This window comes from Pogoniulus pusillus, chromosome 8, assembly GCF_015220805.1.
Source record: "Pogoniulus pusillus isolate bPogPus1 chromosome 8, bPogPus1.pri, whole genome shotgun sequence".
In the NCBI taxonomy this organism is placed as follows: domain Eukaryota; kingdom Metazoa; phylum Chordata; class Aves; order Piciformes; family Lybiidae; genus Pogoniulus; species Pogoniulus pusillus.
Window position 1 is genome coordinate 30,007,695 of NC_087271.1, and position 21,609 is coordinate 30,029,303.

Below are 21,609 nucleotides of genomic sequence, written 5' to 3' on the forward strand. Positions count from 1 at the left end.
CTCAAAGTGCTTACATGTAGCATTGTGCATATATTGTAGTCAGGTTAGGACAATAAATCATAAAATAAAAGCACTGGCTTCAGCATTGCCATGTGCTAGAGGATAAAGATAAGAAAATTAAATCTTCCTTTTTTACTGACATTAAATTAGAAGTGAACTGAGCAAAAAAAAAACCAAAACAATTCAATTAATATTTTACTTGATGACAAAATGAAGATTAAAAATTATTTTAAATCAAAAGAAGAAGAGGTAATAAAATCAAAAGAAGAAGAGGTAATATATATTATCAAATGTTGATATCACAGTCCTAGGAGGAGTTTTCTGAAAGATAACTCCTCTTTAACATAGGAGGAAAATACGGATATAGTACAATTAGATCAACATATCATCAATATCTGTACATTCAGAAGTTAAATTGTTCTGCTTTCATACCCATTTTTTCCCTAAAAAATAATTTTCTTTAAAGTAATTTGAATTTACACTGTGAGCAAGTGTATTTGCATTTAGAAACTGCTCTTTACAGAGCAGTCAGGAAATGCTGTGTGTATATTCTTCATAAAGTAAAACAGCTCTATTTTACCCTGAGTCACACTGTAAGAATGGCTATGTACACTAAGAGTTTTAATAGTGGCATCTTGGGATGTTTGAAAGAGCAGTCATCCAATTAGCTTCTCAGTTCTGACCATACTAAGAAATCCAAGGGCCTTCATGTGAGAACCTCAGCAAAACAGTGGACAAAACTCATTTTAATGTGTTCATCTTATGAGATAATCTTATTTCAACATAGTACCATGCACTTTGGTAAAAATCTGGAGGTTTTAAACAAATCCACTCTTCTATACTGGAAAATAAATATCATTAACTCCACTTAAGAGAGATTTGAAAATCAGGTCCCACTAAATGGGTATCAGCCATTAGGTGAATATTAGACAATATGTGCTCAGCTGTACTCCAATCTAATAGCTGTTCCAGCTGAATCAGTATCATGCTTCCTTCTCATTGTGTTATCTCCTCAATAATATTACATTATTATGGCCAGATAATCAAATGGTAGAAACTGGCAGAGCATTATTGATTTCAGGAGAGCTACACTAACTTGCACCAGCTGAGATTCTGGCTTTCTTACCATAATTGCATTAAAAACTTACAACCATAGCTAGAATTGTATGGATTGAATATGTGTAGAAAATATATGAAATACCAGAGCAACTCTAAGAGGCACAATATAAAGAAATACCTATGATGAGGCTTACGCTGAAGGACAGATAAAGCAGCTCAGGAATCTGTGGTTTTAAATGCAGGGGGCATAGCTGTAATAGCTGAATGTTGTTTTAGATTGCTCAAAAATATTAACTTCATATAAAAAGACTGATGCAATTCAAAGTCAGAGCCACCTGCAGCAACAAATTACAAAGCAAGCGGCAAGCACCACTGAAGCAGATCATTCAAACAATAAATACAACAAAAACTATCTGAATACCTTTCAAACACAGAGAATAAGCAGCAATTTTGTTGATACAGAACAATTTAAATATAGACATTCAAAAGAAAAGTTGCAAACATTTTTTAAAAATAAAGGTGCACACAATGCAATTTTAGAAGATATCTCTGTTTCCATACTCATTTCAAGTCATTTTGGTGGCACTCACGCAATTGCAATGCCATGATCATGAAAGCCACTCAATGGAAATGTGTTGAGCACCTTTCTTTACATACTTTTAGGTAACGGGTGTTTTGCCCCCTGCTAAGTGAGATATTTTTAAGAAATGTGCTTTCACTTGAATATATGAAGCTATGAAAGAAAAGATGAAAATAGCAAATCTGGTTCTCTTCACGGAGTCTGTGGTTTGACCTTATCTGAAGCAGGAGTCACTGTTGGGCCCATTCCCATTTGAGTCTTCCTGAAATCAGCTAAAGTCCTTTTAACTCCTCCATAAGACTCAACTATAAGACTGTTACCTGGCCTTCACCACTAAAACATGCCAGGAAATTCAAAGTTCAGGTGGTGCACATTAGTTTCAATGGCACTGAAGAGCACTTGTGGACATGGCCAAAGATATCCTAAAGCTGACGAGTCACATGGTTTTAAAACCAAAGCCAGCATTTCTGTACTGCTCATATCATTCTACTGCAAGGGTCACACAGCACTGGGAGCAGGCTCTCCAAAGAGGTTGTGGAGTCTCCTTCTCTGGAGACTTACAAGGCCTGTCTGGATGTGTTCCTCTGTGATCTGTGCTAGATTGTGTGGTCTTGCTCTGGCAGGGAGATTGGATTCAATGATCTCCTTGGATCCCTTTCAACCCCTAACATCCTGTCATCCTGTGATCCTGTGTTCAAAACCCAAACAGCTGTAGGCTGAGTAGTCAAGGACCTCATGATTAAAGATATGTCTGCAAAGAACATTCTTAACACAATGGAAAGATTACATTCATAGCAACAGCTACAAAAAAATACTTTGTCAAAAAGCATACCAGTTACAATGCTTACTAGAAACCATTAAAAGCATAATGAAAAAGATGTAAACTAAGATTAACATTAAATTCAAGACAACACAGAATGTAAAACCCCTGTACTGGACAGAGCATGTGAACTTAGTTTACTCGGGAGAAGAAACAGAAAAACAAGTGAAAATCTGTGAGCTTTTGAGGCTGTAAAATCTATCCTCCAGCTACACAAGAAACTACAGAATATACTGAACTGGTTCAACCAGATCTACATAAAATGAGCATGCATGTTACTTATGCACAGTAAAAATTGGGAAAAATCATGACAGTATAAATAATGAGCTTATGCAAGCTTATTAAACAGCTGTGCTGCACTTATTTTCTATTGCAGATGAGGAAACAATATTATTTCTTTCTGCACCCAATATAAAGAGAAACTGACTTTCTAAATTCTTCTGGAGGAAAAGGACTATGAATAATTTGGCATTATTTTTACAATCTGAGATTGAAAAGGCAGTGAATCAAAGCAGAATAGACTAAATCAAAGTATTGAGAAGCTCTGCATACTAGTTTTCAAACACAGAAAGAATTTTTCTAATATTATTGTACAGAATGTCATGTTGTAGACACTTTATATAAATTTTATTGCTTGATTGAAACATAATTATACATTCCTCCAACTTACATGATATTTATAGGGTCCAACAATTTTGCAGATGATTTTTTTTTACCTTTTATATTAAGTACAAAGGATAATAATGAAAAATTGAAATAAAAAGCAATGAATGTCTACACAGCTAAATAATTAATTCATACTTCAATATTTTTTGTCTGCTAAATTTTCCTCCTTGATACCACTGCACTCTCTGCTATATGGACAGTTCCCCTGACACTTAAACCAGAGCTAATATGACTTCTACTTTTCATTTGGTCAGATTATGTCAGTACTGGGGAGAGTTACACACACAGAGAATCACACAGAATCAACCAGGTTGGAAGAGACCTCCAAGATCAGCCAGTCCAACCTAGCACCCAGTCCTATCCACTCAACTAGACCATGGCACTAAGTGCCTTATCCAGTCTTTTCTTGAACATCTCCAGGGACAGTGACTCCACCACCTCCCTGGGCAGCCCATTCCAATAGCAAATCACTCTGTCAAGAACTTCCTAACACCCAGCCTATAGCATCCAGCCTATACTATCCAGCTTATATTGCTGGTGGGCAAGAAGCTCAACATGAGCCAGCAGTGTGCACTTGCAGCCAGGAGGGCCAACCAGATCTGGGGCTACATTAGGAGTTCTTTCTCTTGTGGTCAAATTCTATAATACACTACTAGAGGGAAGGTAGAAAAAAGGCCAGGTGGGGGCACAGTGTTTCTGTGTGTCTCATATGAATTCCTATAGCAAAAGATTGTGTGTAAAGATGTAGCTCCTTCTAGCACCTTGGTCAGAGTTATCTTCAAGATACAACATGGTAAGGCACCACACATTAAGCCTGGATAGCTACCCACAGGAATTGCATTGAACTGTACATACGATTTCAAATTTAGTAGCCTCCAGACACTGACAAAGGAATGGCAGTTCTCCCTAAAGCCTTCCTGATACTAGCTGATTTAAGTTGGGCATGCACTTTTCAAGATACAGGGCCAAGGTCTTTACTACAACTGTACAGAAGAAATTAATATATGTGAGGAGATGGCAGGGTGCAGAGAGCAAAGAGTACCTACCCTTTGCACCAATAAATGTGATGTTAGCACAGCAGAATGCCTTTCTGTGTCCTCTCTCCGAGGATCAGTTATAGATTTCCAGTAATAAACGTCTCATTTGATGCTTAAAGGTTAGTTTTGTATGACAAATAAATGTCTTCTTCTCAGACTGTTATGAATCAAATAATGTACTGTACAACAAGGCTGAACATGACAAAGACCTATTAGGTCATCTACAGTGTGTTCCTTTGCCAATGCAAGATTGCTCCCCACAGACCTCTAATCACATCTTCAATTTACTTTGAAGTCTCCAACAATGGAGCCTTTGCCTCTTCTTCAGTTAGCTCTTGTGGTATCACAGAGATTGAAGTCCCATGAATGAGTTCTTGGATTTTATGTCAACATTTTTATAGATGTTAAACTCCATTTAGATTGGTCAGTTTAGAAAACAAACCATTGAAGGCAGAAACTTTTCCTAACTGCATGCACAGTCTCTGCCCAGTACAGTGGAGTCCTAGCCTTGCTTAAGGTCTCTAGCAGAGAGTGTAACTCCAGTATGCAATAATTGATGTCTTGGCTCTGAGTTCAAGAGGATTCAAAGCTCACTTGGGCTGCACTTTCTCTGGGATGTTTATTATTGAAATTACTACTCTTCCAGCTTAACCTCCTCCTCTTCCCCAATTTTCATCTGGGATCTTTACTTTCACTTGGCTTGTTCTATGTTGTGCCTAAGGTAAGGACCTTAGCATTTCAATGTATTGTTTTAGATGAATTCATATCAGTTTAATCTATTGCCATGTGGGAGTCCAAATGGGGTATAAGGGCCTCTTAAGACCCAGAAACAGCAGCTGGCTCCACTTGAAGAAATAAGCAGCCACAGCAGAGGAAGTTAACCCAGGAGACTCATTTTTAACTGGAGTTTTTAATGGTTGTTTGTTTTCTCTCTCAGGAGAAACAGAGAGAACTTCGAGGTGAGACAGAGTCAGCAGATGTGGTCCTGCTACCTTGTGAAAAGCAGGAAAGGGAAATGCTGTTCTTCCATTTACCCTGAGATAAGAGGTCTATTATGAAATTCTACACCTGTGTCTCTGATACTTGCCATGGCTAGTATGGGCTAGGACCAGCGGTACCAACCATGCCATGCCTTGATTGACAGACAGGTTAGCTGGTGTGGTAGTTTGGGTGTAGTTTGTGTAGTGTGGTAGCTGTGCTCAAACCAGCACAGCTGGGTTGTGCAGATTTCTGGGTTTTGCTTTTGCTTTTATGTTTGGTTTTGTTGGTGGTTGTTTAGGGGGTGGTTGATTGGGGGGGTTATGGGTTTTGGCTGGTTGGATTCTTTTTTTCTTAAAGCAAGGAGCATAAAGGCACAAACACAGAAGTCTTTCAAATGTACCTAAGACAGGATTTGTTATTATTTAGCTCAGGTATACAAGACTCAGTATTTTGAACCTTGGTCATTTATTCCTTTCCTTAAATAAACATACTTCTACCTTGAAAAGAGCAAGACACGAAGTCAATTTGTTGAAATGTTTCTCATTTCCATGCAGCATATACAGTATGATAAGCAGTTAAAACTAAAAGTAATATTTTGTATTTGGTAAGTCAACAACATCTCTTTCACTGCCAAATACTTCAAAGTCCAACATAACAAGAAAATTTAAATGGGTTCCAAGATATAAATATCTTGGGACAAGGTTAAACAAGGTGGTAAATGTTTGTGTGTACTACACACTTCTGCCTGATGAAAAATAAACGGATGTGGATATTTATTATTTCATCAATGCAACAGAAAAGGGCAAATGTGGAAATCTATCCTGTATACAAATATTCCTAGCACTAAAAAAATCAATGTTTCTTTAACTGCTAAACCAAGGCTCACTTTCTATTACTTCAGTACCTACTGCCTTCTGTCTAATGGCTTGTCCACTTCCAAGAATGAAGGCAGGCAAGTGTGTATTCAGTCTTCCATTCCTTAGATTCTGAGAAAGATCCAACCACAGAATCATAGAATTATAGAATCAACCAGGTTGGAAGAGACCTCCAAGATCAGCCAGTCCAGCCCATCCCCCGGCCCTATCCAGTCAACTAAACCATGGCACTAAGTGCCTCATCCAGTCTTTTCTTGAACACCTCTAGAGACGGTGACTCCACCACCTCCCTGGGCAGCCCATTCCAATGACAAATCACTCTCTCTGTGATGAACTTCCTCCTAACATCCAGCCTATACTTCCCCCAGCACAACTTGAGACTGTGTCTCTTTGTTCTGTTGGTGGTTGCCTGGGAGAAGAGGCCAAACCCCACATGGCTACATCCTCCCTTCAGGTAGTAGTAGCACCACCTTTGATAGCAGGGTGAATATTTATGTGCTTTAAGGTCTGTAACAACACCAAAATGTGAGGGACTGTATTAAGATATACATTTAAAAAAAAAAAAAATCAGGCTTTTGGTGTTTTAAAAACACCCAAAAATCTGTATGCAAAAGATCTATTTTACAAGTGGTGACATCCAATAAAGGAAAATGACCAGCATTTGTTGTGCTATCTACAGTTCAAACAATTACTCAGCAGACATAGATCAAATCTATAGATTCATGGTCCATTGGTAAAACTACACTGCAATAAATAAGATTCATGCCTGAGGTAGGACAAATCCGAGTCCCATGTTCTTTTGAACACAACAGCCTTACCATGCTAAATGCTTAATTTATAAACTCGTGGACAAAATATTAAGTGAAGTGCTCTGATAGTGAAATAGTAATTTTCAATAAGCCTGCAGCCATATCACCTCCAACTATCATCCCACCAGGTCACACAAACTAAGCCAGGTCAGCCTAGGTCACTGTTTGAATCAAACACCTCCAGAAGAGTGCAAGAGTTCCAGAGGTGTTACTGTGATTTGCTTCACAATAAAGATCTTTGCTTCATATCAGGCTACATCTTCATAGTAAGCTAACTATACCTGAGTGAGCTCTTTCTAAATTACTTACTCTTACTCAAGATAATCAACATGGTAAACTTTATAAAAATAAATGCCAGATTAGATTATTCAATTATCAGAGAAACCAATGTACCATGAAAAAAAAATTCTTTTATGACCTGCCAAATTCTGCTAACTATAGCTGTTGCGTTTGGTCTCTTCCAGTTAACCAGCTCAAAGGAGAATTACTAGAACATTCAACATCAAGATTTCATGCTAGATCAAACTCAAGCTAGAGTTAATATTCAGACACTAAACTGTCTGTTCTTCAGTGATGGCTTTCAGTAATGACCCAGTGTCTAAACAGAATGCTAAACAAAACTGGTGACAGTCAAAGATGTCATCTTTATTTTAATGCTCACCAACAATTTAGTGGTAGAAATCATGTTATGCTAAGCCTTTCAATCTGTATCAAAGCAGAGGTGTAATAGCCTACTGATCAAGTTCTCTAGCATTGTTTCAATGAAAGTCAAATCAAAGCTTAGTGGTAGCTTATGGAGCTGTTTTCTAATACTTCACAGTTACTAGCATTGACATGAATCTCTGCCGTGAGCAGAACTACATGCTGGCATGCATCCCCTCCCTGCTCCTGGAAGGTGGTAACTAATAACAGCCATTTGTGGCTGGTAAGAATACCTGCCAGTAATAAAGAGTAGAGGCACACTGAAGCAGCTAGTTTTAACCCCTCCAAAAGGCGGTCCCAAAACTATCACTTTTCAGCTGAGACCAAAGGGCCTCATCTCACCTTTTACAGGAGGTAATGTCTGAGTTCAGACAAACAGCAACGCCATAAGCAGCTCTCCAGAAACCTGTGCCTCGGCAGAAGCACTGTGCAGTGTGGTTTAGCAAGCTCCTCTGGCTGTACTCCATAGCTCAGGCTTAGCACAAAATCATGTTTACTAATTGTCAAAGGAAGAAGAGAAGCATCCTCAATGTGGATAGTCAAACAGAGGCAACTACATTTCATTTTCATGCAACTTCATATACAGCATAAGATCACACCTAACAGGAGAACAAATTACAGGTAATTTGATTTACTCTAACCGGCTCATAAACTCCAATCAGACCACACCCCCACAACAAGCAGCAGAACTAGACCCAGATAAGCTACATGTGTCATGCTTAATTATCTAGCAAAAACTGGTAATGTATTTCTCATTAATGAGTGTGGTAAATATTGACATTGTGTCCAAAATACATTATGTCATACATATTTATTTTAATGTGGAAAAGAAACTGAGTTTTGTTTCTTCACTCTGTTATGGTACTAGCTGGCCTCTAAACTGCTTCTAGATGATCAAAATCCAATGCTCTTACTACTGTTTCATAATACAAACCAGCAATACATTTTATGATTCAGTTCACTTACAGCTGACACTAGTGCATTTACAGGAAGATAGACAAAACTGTCCTGATGTAACTCTCTCAGAAGGAAGTATTTTGTCTCTTTTTAGACTTTGTCTACAAATACCACCCTGCATAAGTGAAGTTGCAAGTACATTTGTCTGAAACTCTGTAATGGCAATTCCGTTAAAATGGTGTATTTTGCTTAAATTCACTATTATTGTTTCTAGTTGGAAGAGTCTTCCATTTCAATCAATACATGTGCACCATTTGAAACCAGTATCTATAGAAAACATATTAAAATTTGCTTGGAAACTGCCAATAGAGTCAATTATCCAATTTATTTACTTGTTTAATATTAATTACATAGGAATAGTCATTGTCAGGATAAGTAATCCGCTGAATGACTGGAAAGATTTAACCCATTGAGCACAGGAAATGTATAAAAGCTGTGGAGTCAGTAATATATGTTGACCATAGAAATTAATTATTTTAGGGAGACAGCTATTCCACAAACTGAGCAGCATCCATATAAGCACTTCAGTTTATAAACAAAAATTAGTTGAGCTTCAGACGTTTATGATGTTCCGAAACCATGTTCTAAAATGGGAGATAAAGTGGCTACCAAAAAAAAAAATTCTCTGGTTTTGAGGTGGCAAATGTATGGTGCTTGAGTTTCTTGGGGGGGGTGGTTGGTACCCTCTTATTTTAGATTATTATTTTTACTTTTCTTAGTGTTTTGTGACAAAAAATGTTGTGCTAGTGACAGTAGAGTCAGTGATGCTAGAAGGGATGCTTCTAGCAAACACATGCCAGGAGCTACAGACATTGTTATTCACCATCTCAACAATACAGTCTTAAATCTACCAGTTGGTATAAAAGCCTTTCTATAGTAGGATTCTCTTCATTTGTCTGTTTTAGTAGAGTTGCATTACATATATTCTTTACCAACACCAGAAAAAGAGATGAGATTCTTCTTTAGTTTCTGTAAGTAATCAGCTGTCAAGTGGTACTCATACCAATTCACCAAATACAACAGAGCAGCACTTAGCCAGCACAATGAAACAAGGTTCTCAAGAAAGACACTTCATATGTGCTCAACGTTTTAAATAGTTTTAGGGTTCTCTTCACCATAAAGAGCTGCAGCGCTGCTTGCTAGAGAAGCCTTTAGAGTGACTGAAGCATAAAGATTGGGCTCTTGCATATAAATGAGTTATGCTATAGCAGCACTATCAGCTAAATTTAGTAGTCTGTGAGCATGAAGACCAAGGGTGGGTAAGACAAACATTTCTCTTCTGCATAGTGCTAAACCTGATTCATTCTGGGAAAAGAGCCAGTATTTCCAATTGTACTACTACCTGTGAATTAAAGAGAGATGGAAATAAACATAGAGAAGGAAGGAAGGAAGGAAGGAAGGAAGGAAGGAAGGAAGGAAGGAAGGAAGGAAGGAAGGAAGGAAGGAAGGAAGGAAGGAAGGAAGGAAGGAAGGAAGGAAGGAAGGAAGGGTGAAAGCTGGCTGCCACTTGTCATGTTTGGGGTTTGATTTAACAGAACAAGGCTCAGGTTGCTGGTAGTTGCACAGACAATGGGCTTCTCCTTGCTAATTCCTTTCAGTGGCTTTAAAAATATTGTATCTTTAGTTTATATTTTTTGACTTTAGGAAAAACAAATCTCATATCTCACATAATTGATTAAACTTTAGTTCATGAGTTTGAACAGACTGTAGAGTCAATTTTTTCTTCCAAAAGATTCATGTAATTTGTGTAAGATTTGTTGCACTCTGGGTATGGCCCCCACAGATAACCACTTTTCAGATTAGCATTTATTGCTATGATACACGTTTTAGCTGATTAGGTACCATACAGTATCAAAAAGTTATAACATAATGAATAAATTCTATTTTTCCTCAAAAAGCAACTAAATATAGCCACACATTCCTGTTACTATTAGTGGTACATTTTTCCAGCAATGACAGCTTTATGTATAAAAGTGATCTGCCACCAACATGAGCTCTGGCTACACGATTCTCATACAGAGGAACTACATAATAGGACTTTTTATGAGAAATGCAAAATTTCATCAATCAAAACATTTAAAAGGAATATTGGAAGATCCTCCAGCACTAGAAATGTCTGACTTCACATGCAGAAAGCAAATGAAAACTTATGGGTCCCATTCATTCACCTCTTACTTGCAGGCAGAGGGAAAGAAAAACACAGCCAAAAAAGTCAGTCCTCAGAAGCACCCAAAATTCCAATGCTGAAAGCATACGAAAAATGCCTTGGAAGGAAAACGGAATATCAACTCCTTACTCCCTCATCACAGAGGTAATTGAACATATCATATGAAAACAGGCAATGTAATAGCCATTATTAACTCTGTGTTTTTAAACCTGCGAAAAATACCATGATGGCCTTACTCTATCTCTGTCAAAGACAAATGTCGGAGCTAGTTCATATTGTTTCACCCAGTCTGACAGATATTGATACAGATTATAACAAAAGCAGTATTAGGCACGTCTGTGTTACAGCTCCCTCCTTGCTGCTTATAACCCTCTGTTGCAGACAGACTGTTCTCTTTATAAAAGCATTACACAGTCAGAACTGGCCTGCTTTACACAGAATTCAATCAGCAAGCCACCATGTTCCCAACAATTCCAAGGAGGATCACATTTTCTTTGTGAACCATAGCTGCATAAATATCAAAAATGCCAAAAGCATTGACACATGAAAAACAGACTTGAAACACAATGCTGGGTCTATGTATAAATTGTGTGTGTGCATCAAATAGAAGCTTTTGTAAGAATGAAAGACTGAAAAATTCCTACTTGTACTTTTTTTAACTATGTTGGGAACAATCCATTGAAGTGTCCCAGTGCTACTGGCAGTGGCCAGTATAAACAACATGTAGTGCTCCATGCAACGCTCAAGTCTGAGAGCTGGTTTTGTTCTGAGCAGTACAAAACTACCAGAACTGGCTCTGTGTGGGGGTCCCAGGACTCTAACTGCTGACTCAGATCCTGCTCAACATTCATTCTGATTCCAGCAGTATCTCTGGCCCAGTCACAGAATCACGGAATGTTAGGGGCTGGGAGAGATCTCAAAAGATCATCCAGTCCAACCCCCCAGCCAAAGCAGGATCAGCTAGAGCAGATCACACTGGGACACATTCAGGCAGGCCTTGAGTATCACCAGAGAGGGATTATATTACATTAACTGTTACAATAAACAATGGTCTTAGCTTAGTAGGTACTAAATAAGGTATGAATGGGAATGAAAAACTAACTAATTATTATTACTTTTACAAAAGATGTAGCTATAAACATATAAATGAGATTTTTGCCATTTTACGGAATCATAGAATCAACCAGGTTGGAAGAGACCTCCAAGATCACCCAGCCCTATCTGATCGACTAGATCATGGCGCTAAGTGCCTCATCCAGTCTTTTCTTGAGCACCTCCAGGGATGGTGACTCCACCGCCTCCTCAGGCAACCTATTCCAATGGCAAATCACTCTGTGAAGAACGTCCTCCCAACATCCAGCCTATACCTCCCCCTGAACAACTTGAGATTGTGTCCCCTTATTCTGTGTCCTCTTGTCCTTCCCCAGATACTCATTTTTGTTTACATCCACTGTAGAAAAAGCATCACCTTGTAGGTCTACTTTCTATTTGGACCAATGTGATCCTGAAAATAATTGGCTAAATGTGAAAGGAAATCTTTAGACAATAACCTTATCCAGTGTTCCACATACCAGCTTCATACCGTTACTGATGACAAGTGCTTTGCAACACAACTGTGCTAGTTTGAAGCAGGCTAGAATGTTTTGGTGAAAAAGAACTAGATGATAGGCTATGAAAGGAAAACACTGGTGATGTCTCCTTCCCTCAGAGTCTCGCTGAGATGTATGGGAACAAGAAGGGTAAACACTAGATAACACTTTTGCCATTTTGTCTTCACTTCTGGGCTGGGCTTTGACTGAGCTGCATCTCCTCAACCTCATCTGCTGCTAACCTTGCTCCTTAACTTCTTGGCTGAACCTCTATTCTTCCTTAGGACTGGGGTAATGTTGAGAGGGGCAGGGGGAAGGTGCAGGAGTGGTTGAGAGCCCCTCCTGGGGACTCAGGTTTCTGGGAGGGGAGTTGTGTTTCTGTATTGCTTTTACCTTGTATATTTTTGTATATTTCTGTATATAACTGTATATACTGTAAATATCTGCTTGTATATTGTTCTAGCTGTAAATAAATAGCTTCATTTATATTCCCAGAGCCAGCTGAGCCTAGTTTGGGTACCTTCTAAAGTGTGGGGGGGCGGGTAGCACCCAAACCACCACAACAACAAATATAGCAATCTGTATGAGATCATTCACTGAGTAATGATATTTTAAGATAGCACAGTCAGAAATGCATACCAGTATCTTCTTGCAACATTTTGGGGTGTAGGAGTTTGCCTAGTAGTTTGAATTTAATACCATTCCTAACATGGGGAGCCCACACATGTTCAGTTTATTGCAATCTACTGCGAGCCATACAATTGAACTCTGATAACTATCTGCACGTACTTTGAAAATGTGAGTATCTGGGAAAATCAGCTTACTGCAAAACAAGATGTTTTACCTTGCAGTTGTTAGCAGAACACTCATAGTTTCTGCTGCTTAGCTGTCATGTGTCAATTTGTGGAGAAACCTTGGGATTATTCACACATCTTTCCCTGTATAAACCTTTCTCTGCTTTTCTCTGTAAAATTGCTTGTTTTTTTAACATTATCATATTTCTACTTTAATGAATTTTAGTCTATTATCTAATTTCAAATACATTGACCTTCTGAGACAGTGAATCACTCATTAAGTGTATGTTCTGCAGGTTGTTCACCTTTCAAGAAATGCTCCCCTCTTCATTCCAAAAAGTCTGTTGGTGAAAGATCCACACACCCAGTGAAGACTTTCCTTGAAGAACAGAGATGAAACAATGATCATTTCATGAAAATACAAGTATTGGGATTCAGCTTTCTCAGCAGATCCATCCCTTGGTACTGAGTTCTCAAGCTGGCCTTTAATATCTGTATTTATCTTCAGTACCCTGAATGATTCCTCTAGGAGAGCCTTCAAACTACACACTCACAAGACAAAAATTGCCACTGAAAACTTCCAAAACTTTTTTGCCAGTGTGTCTCTTACCTACTATATGCAACTCCTGGCTTCCTCTTGCTGAACTTCTCAGCATACAGACTCTTCCAGCCAACAGAGTGATTCCTTGACATTGCTTCATTGCAATCAATGCCACCATATAAAGTATGTCAGTTACAGCTACATTGACTGCAGTGATAAAAAGATTCATCTCTTTACTCAGGCCTCCTAATGAGTCCAAGCAAGAGCTTAGAGCAGTAAAAGCCATTTTTAATGACAGGGTTTTACTCCTTGTGCTCTTTTTTTCTATAAATGTCACATAACCAGCACTTTACACAAGACCTAAAGCTCAAGAGTATAAGAAATCTAAATCTGAAAAGGCTGTAGTATTACTCTGGGCCAGTGACTCTACCTAATGCAATGTATAGCACAGAATCAAGCCTGGAGTCTCCCAACATTTAAATGATAAATAAAGATAGAAGATCTATGTGAATAAATTTCTGACAGAAGCTGCAACTCAATCAGTTTATTTTTCAAGGCTGGATGAAGGTTTTTTTTCTATGGGCTGACCTCTAACACCCAGGTTCTTATTTTTCTCCCTAACCCACTGAACCATGGATTTAGGAACAGAGATTAATTTAACCTTAGAATCCCACTTTAAAAAAAAAAATAGGCAGCCAGTTTTGAGTACATTACTGCTAAAAATCATTCAGGTTTTCTGTATAGATTCAGGTTCTTGTTCTGGTAGGGCAGTCCTGGCTCACCGGAGAGGTCCCAGAAGACTGGAAAATGGCCAACGTGATCCCCATCCACAAGAAGGGTCGGATGGAGGAACCTGGGAACTACAGACCTGTCAGCCTGACCTCAGTGCCAGGGAAACTGATGGAGCAGGTTATCTTGGGGGTGATAAGAGCGCACCTGAGGGACGGCAAAGGGCTCAAGTCCAGCCAGCATGGGTTTAGGAAGGGCAGATCCTGCCTCTCCAACCTGATCTCCTTCTATGATCAGGTGACCCGCTTGGTGGATGTGGGGAGGCCTGTGGATGTGGTCTATCTGGACTTCAGCAAGGCCTTTGACGCTGTCCCCCACAGCAAACTGCTGGCTAAGCTGTCAGCCCGGGGCTTGGATGGCAACACTCTGTGCTGGGTTAGGAACTGGCTGGAGGGCCGGACCCAGAGAGTGGTGGTGAATGGTGCCACATCCAGCTGGCTGCCAGTCACTAGTGGTGTCCCTCAGGGATCAGTGCTGGGCCTCATCCTCTTTAACATCTTCATAGATGACCTGGATGAGGGCATGGAGTCAGTCATCAGCAAGTTTGCAGATGACACCAAGCTGGGGGCAGATGTGATTGGGTTGGAGGGCAGAAGGGCTCTGCAGCGGGACCTTGACCACCTGGACAGATGGGCAGAGTCCAATGGGATGGCATTCAATAGCTCCAAGTGCAGGGTGCTGCACTTTGGCCACAACAACCCCATGCAGAGATACAGGCTGGGGTCGGAGTGGCTGGAGAGCAGCCAGACAGAGAGGGATCTGGGGGTGCTGATTGATACTCGCCTGAACATGAGCCAGCAGTGTGCCCAGGTGGCCAAGAGGGCCAGTGGCATCCTGGCCTGCATCAGGAATGGTGTGGTCAGCAGGAGCAGGAAGGTCATTCTGCCCCTGTACTCTGCACTGGTTAGAGTACAACACCTTGAGTACTGTGTTCAGTTCTGGGCCCCCCAGTTTAGGAGGGACATCGAAATGCTTGAGCGTGTCCAGAGAAGGGCGACGAGGCTGGTGAGAGGCCTTGAGCACAGCCCTATGAGGAGAGGCTGAAGGAGCTGGGATTGTTTAGCCTGGAGAAGAGGAGGCTCAGGGGTGACCTTATTGCTGTCTACAACTACCTGAAGGGTGGTTGTGGCCAGGAGGAGGTTGCTCTCTTCTCTCAGGTGGCCAGCGCCCGAACGAGAGGACACAGCCTCAGGCTATGCCAGGGGAGATTTAGGCTCGAGGTGAGGAGAAAGTTCTTCACTGAGAGAGTCATTGGACACTGGAATGGGCTGCCCAGGGAGGTGGTGGAGTCGCCATCCCTGGGGCTGTTCAAGGCAGGATTGGACGTGGCACTTGGTGCCATGGTCTAGCCTTGAGCTCTGTGGTAAAGGGTTGGACTTGATGATCTATGAGGTCTCTTCCAACTCTGATGATACTGTGATAAATTTTGCGGGGCAGGTTTAACCCTGGCTCCTCTCCTCCTGTTGTGCTGGGGTCCAGGAGTGAGTAGATGGAGCCAACAACAAGGATTTTGCCCCAGCAAAGCCCTGATGGCCAGGGGCTTAGCACCTCGTGTCAGGTGTCTTGTACTGCCCTCACCGTGCCTGCACAGCCAAAGGCAGGAAGCTTTGAATTCATTAGCCAAAACAGTGGTGCTAGTGCCTGTTGGCCAGTTTGATTGCAAAATCGGGTATATAAAGGGGGATGATTTAGCAACCCCTGCCTTTCTGCAGGAGTTTTTCCACCTTTGCCTTTCTACGTGTAACCTTGCTGCGCCATGCCTTTGCAGGGGGCATCTCCTCGTTCACGGCTCGTTAACAGGTGGCCACGTGTTGCATCTCGCACAGGTGGCTTAGCAGCATCTCCTTTCTCCTCTGCCTGATGTATTTGTATTTTACCCCAGGATCAACGCGAGTTTGAAAGAATCTTTCACACAACAGACATACTCAGAGACCAAAGGTGTCATGAGTATATGCTGGAGTGAATTCCAGACTCCATAGGCATTAGTTAGAATTTTTCCTGTTCTTGCATTATTGTTTTCCAAGATCTGATTGATTAAGCTGTTTAATTCTATGCAATTGCTTCTTGTCGACCAAAACCCTAAAGTACCTCAGAGATTTTTCCCGGTTTTTGAATATTAATAATAAAGATTACTATTCATACAGAAATTGACAGTCATCGTTCATAACCTATGATTAATCTACAATATATTTTTTTCCATTAAAAAAAAAAGGGGGGGGGGGGGAAGAAGGGCAAGGGAGGGGTGGAGGGGAACATTCTCTACTATTTATGGTGAAATTTCAGAGCTGCAGTATTAGTATTTTGATAATGTACTCACAGAAGACATCCTCTCCCTTGACTACGACAACTATTGTACCACAGAGCACAGGCTTAGGAAAAAAATAAAAATCAGAGACAGCCAAATGCATTCATTTGTTTAATCATTAATAAAAACCCTAACTCTATCCAAGAAGGAAAGCAGTTGCCCAAATCAAATGAATACAAATGAATGAAGTCACAGTTCTCTAGGAAATAATAGCCTTTTATCCTGAAGAAACACACCAAGCACAGTATTTTTTACTTTAAAGCTTCCTAGTCACTGATCATCAAATTTTAAAATGCTGACTTCTGAGGTGAAGGCTCATAAGCTTTCTGAGTGCTTTTGGACCTGTGATTAAGTTTTCTGAATCCATCACCTTATTTACATTGGCTCTTAGCCTTTCACCTGTCTCTGTGATTTGCCTTCTCAGCTATGAGGGGCAGTTGACTCTACAAGAATATCAAATGCCAAGTTATCTCTATTTCACAATCCATTCAGACAGAAAAAAGCATTAAATGCCCCTTGTAGGTAAGAAACCTGTGGCAAAGGTTAAGGACAAACTTTTCAAAGCATGCTCTCCTAGTTCTGAGATTCCAACAGAAGTGAGCAAGCAGTTTGGCGCATACGAATGAGTAATGTCTGTAGTTGAAGTTACAAGTGCTTGGACACCTCGAGTTGGGTTCACTAAAACAAGAAGCTGCACAACGAGTTTACTTACTACCTGTTTCTCTCACAGGCTTAACAAGGTGGCTCAGACACAAGTCAAGAATGGCAAACAGAACATCAGATGTTAATTTTTATGTTTTTACATCAAATCACCAGAACAAAAGCAGAAAGCATCCACAGAAGCACCCACAGCTGGATGTAAAACTAATGGAAAGCAGTTATTTCAGCTTTTTTTTGCAAAGCTGCTGTATACATTCAAGGTGAGACATACACAGCTACACTGCTTTTTCCTGTGATGTTTGGTATTACTACCTGGCAGAAAAGGTGACAATACTGGTCAAAACTCCTGAAAGTTGCTTTAACTATTGCTAAGATCATGCAATTTTTTTTGCCAGACCAAAGCTTTTGAGAATATGTAATTGTAGCTACCTTCTGACTCAACTCCTGAGTGGCATTTAACTTAATGCCAGCATATAACTCAAAACCATAATACTGCCCTCCTGCTCCTCTTTTTTTGCTTTGCTTTGTTTTGTTTTAAGCAAAAAACATGTTGTAATAAAAGCACATACCTTACTCGCCCACCCCTCTCCCTCTGCTCCACCTCAGGGGGTAAGTGAACATAAAAGGCAAGAGACAAGGTCACAAATTCTCTCCTTTGTTTTTGCAAAGCTTAAAATCCTTCAGAAGTTTTCTCATTTCATTTTTCTCCCCCATTTTAGCCCTACGCTATTTAGATGCCAGATGGGTTTTCCCTAAGCTCTCAGACCACTAAGAAAACTGTGACAGTTTTTTGTTAATTTATCACTGTATTAAAGTATAAGTGAGCCATACATAGATAAAATGAATTATAGGTGTACCTCCCATACATTCTGTACATCATGCTAAGCAAAAGCTGTGTTGTGTTAACTGTCAAGCTGAGAAATAGCTGACATTTGTTATTTTAATTAATGGTTTACTTTGCTGAAATAAGCTTCTATGAGAAGCTATGACTTTTATTAAATCTTAACTACAGCATTATTTTCACAGATTGGGAGGCAAAAACTAATTTTTAAAACTGCTTTGCACGACAAGGTCACTGCCAACAGCTTGAATGCACATGTCAAGGAGACATCTGCTTGAAAAATACCAATCTATGTTAACTGTGCACTATTTCAAAAATTTAAGGTACTTCTCATTGCAAAAAAAAATGCTTATTCAGTAATTATGTCATTTTTAACTGGTGTTTATTGTTAAAGATTTTTATCCCCTGTGGATTTTTTTTTTAATATTTCATGACTGTCACCCTGAATTCTTAGACCTCAGCATTTGCTTTAGAAATCACAGTGAAGCACCCCCACAGATGAATTCAGACAGACAAGCTGTCTGTCACTGACGTAAATCATTATACAATTACACGGTGAGTATATATATTTTCTTCACCCAAATATTTTGAGGTCACTGATGAGACCAGAGATTTTTTTCATTTCTCTTTTCCTTGAAAAGAACAATCCTATTTTCAGACAAGTAAATTTATTCCATTTCAAACTAATCAAAGTATGCTTGCCAATGAGAAAACTTCCTGGTACCCTGACCCACTCATTCTATGGATGCAGTTCTAAAGTTTCCCAGGCTGCACTGTCATTCTAAAGAACTTCATGTGAAAGAAGACACAATGTTTTGGAGAAGCAGATCTTTTCTTCTGATTCTTGATCCACTTGAAGACCTCAAAGAAGGATACTAGCACAACCCTTTTTTTCTTTTTCTTTGTTTTCTGACATCACTGTATGAAGATCAATATATAAATTGACTTCCATGAATTATATTTCACTTCTTTTTAGGGAGGTCTAGTGTTACAATGAGTAAAACTTGTGCTCTCAGGATTGATCTATCACTTTATATTCATGGAAAGATTTCTATTGACTTCAAGCTCTCAAGTGCTGGAAATATCAAGCCCAAATGTTTATGATTATGTGTAGGCAGGTAATAGCTTCCACTCTGAAGCGATTAAAAGTTTGACTGTCAACATTAAAATATATTTGGGACTTTTTTTAATATGTTGGAGTATATATACTATGCTTTGAATTTTTGAAGATGGAAAGTTTTGCTCATCTACTTAGATACTTTTATTTTTTGAAGAAAGGATTATATTTTTGTTTCATGGATGTGTTTTATCTTGATCTCAATAAAGCATTTCACACCATCTCCCACAGCATCCTCACAGCTAAACTGAGGCAGTGTGGTCTGGATGATCAGGTAGTGATGTGGTTTGTGAACTGGTTGAAAGAAGTCAAAGAGTTCTGTTGAGTGGGACAGAGTCTAGCTGGAGATCTGTATCTAGTTGAGACCCTCAAGGGTTGGTACTGAGACCAGTACTATTCAATGCATTCATCAATGACCTGGATGAAGGAACAGAGTGCATGGTCAGCAGGTTTGCTGATGACACCAAACCAGGAGGAGTAGCTGACACACCTGAAGGCTGTGCTGCCATTCAGTGAGACCTGGATAGGCTGAGAGTTGGGCAGGGAGAAATCTAATGAAATACAACAAAGGACCATGAGCTAGCAATGTGCCTTTGTGGCAAAGAAGGTTGATGGCATCCTTCGGTGTGGTCAGTAGGTCAAGATAGATTCTCTTCCCCCTCTACTCTGCCCTGGTGAATATTGTGTCCAGTTCTGTGTCTCAGCTCAGGAAAGACAGGGAACTGCTAGAAAGAGTTCAGCACAGAGCCACAAAAAACGATTAAGGAAGTAGAACATCTCACTTATAAGGAAAGGCTGAGGGACCTGGCTGTCTTTAGCTTGGAGAAGAGGAGCCTGAGGGGTGACTTCATTAATGTTTATAAATATCTGAAGGGCAAGTGTTGGGAGGATGGAGCTAGGCTCTCCTCAGTGATATTCAATGACAGGACAAGGGGCACAGGTGCAAGCTGGAGCCTAGGAGGTTCCACATAACCATAAGGAAAAGCTTTTTCTGTGTGAGAGTGACTAGAACATGCTGCCCAGGGCAGGTGAGGAGTCTCCATCTCTGAAGACATTGAAAACCCATCTGGATGCATTCCTGTGTGACTCAGTCTAGGCAATTCTTCTCTGGCAGGTGGGTTGGACTAGATGACCTTTTAAGGTCCCTTTCCAGTTCCTGACATTCTGTGATTTTGTGTGTGTTAATAATTGATATTAATTTTGATATCCAGGCAAAGACTGATAATAAACATGAATGTTAATAAAATGAAAATTGTTTATTAGCATTAAATCTCACCATAAAACTTATTTGCAATGTTCAAAATGCATGGTTTGGATATTCCTACACACAGGGAACAGGTAACCTAGAACACTTAAGAAACAACTAGCAAATACAAACATTAAACTTAAAACTGGAAAGAGGTTCTTAGTTTAGAATCTAGTTACCCAATTTCTTACAAAGAGGCTTTGAATATTTAGAATCATAGAATCAGTCAGGGTTGGAAGGGACCACAAGGATCATCCAGTTCCAACCACCCTGCCATGGGCAGGGACACCCTACCCTAGATCAGGTTGGCCACAGCCTCATCCAACCTGGCCCTAAACACCGCCAGGGATGGGACCTCAACCACCTGCCTGGGCAACCCATTCCAGGGTCTCAACACTCTCATGGTAAAGAACTTCCTCATCATGTCCAGTCTGAACCACCCCATCTCCAGCTTTGCTCGATTCACCCTAGTCCTGTCACTACCTGATGTCGTAAAAAGTCCCTCCCCAGCTTTTTTGTAGGCCCCCTGCAGACACTGGAAGGCCACAATAAGGTCACCTCACAAAATTGAAGGGAATTCTTTTGGTATCTTGAAAGTTGTTGCAGGCAAAAGCAAAGCAAAACTGAAAAGCAAAAGCAGGCATGGGGCAAAAGCCTATTTATTATTTGACCTAACACAATGGTCTCCTTGGGCACATAGATTCCCCAGTCAGAATGGCACCTTGCCAAACCTGACCATATTAGGTGAAGTCAGGAGCTTGTTTTTCCTTATTCAGGAGGAACAAGTCTGGGAAAGTCTCCAACCCTCAAAGTGGATGTCTCCAAGCCCTTTGTCTTATCCCTGGTGTTTCCCATCCCAGCAAGGGGAAGGGGACCATGGGTGCATGCCTGGGCGAGCCAGGATATGTATCTTCCACAGTGCTGTGATCCTCAGAAGTGTAATAGTAAAGCTGTTCTTTAGTCTTTAGGACCCAAGAGAAGCACAGGTTATAAAGAGAATGGAAATCATTCTTAGACCAATATTGGATATTGAGCTAAAAACTTTTCATCAGGGCAGATGCATAGAAGAAAAAA